The following is a 354-nucleotide window of genomic DNA, read 5'->3' on the forward strand; positions in this document are numbered from 1 at the left end:
CTCGATCTTACTCGTAACACCGTATATCGGTGCTACATTAACTCGAGGGTTCCATAACCCTCTACGACACACTAACACAACACTCTAACATGGGCCCTGGTGACTTCGTGTTCATCCTCTCTATCGGCAATATCCTATCTGTCGTGTCCCCGATCCTGGATAGTATCGTCTGGACGGACTGCGGTGCGAGGAAACGCACCAGTCAGGTCATATGACCTAAAGACAAGCGTGTCATAGCCTGGAAGTAAGGTTAAGGGCATCATGAAGCTAAGGCATAGCTAATCCAAGAAGGAAACAAGCTGGACACAGTGTATAACAGCTGGGCGATGCAGTAAGCAAGCTCGACCAGCTAGG

The sequence above is a fragment of the Brassica oleracea genome, chromosome C3, assembly GCF_000695525.1.
Source record: "Brassica oleracea var. oleracea cultivar TO1000 chromosome C3, BOL, whole genome shotgun sequence".
Lineage (NCBI taxonomy): Eukaryota > Viridiplantae > Streptophyta > Magnoliopsida > Brassicales > Brassicaceae > Brassica > Brassica oleracea.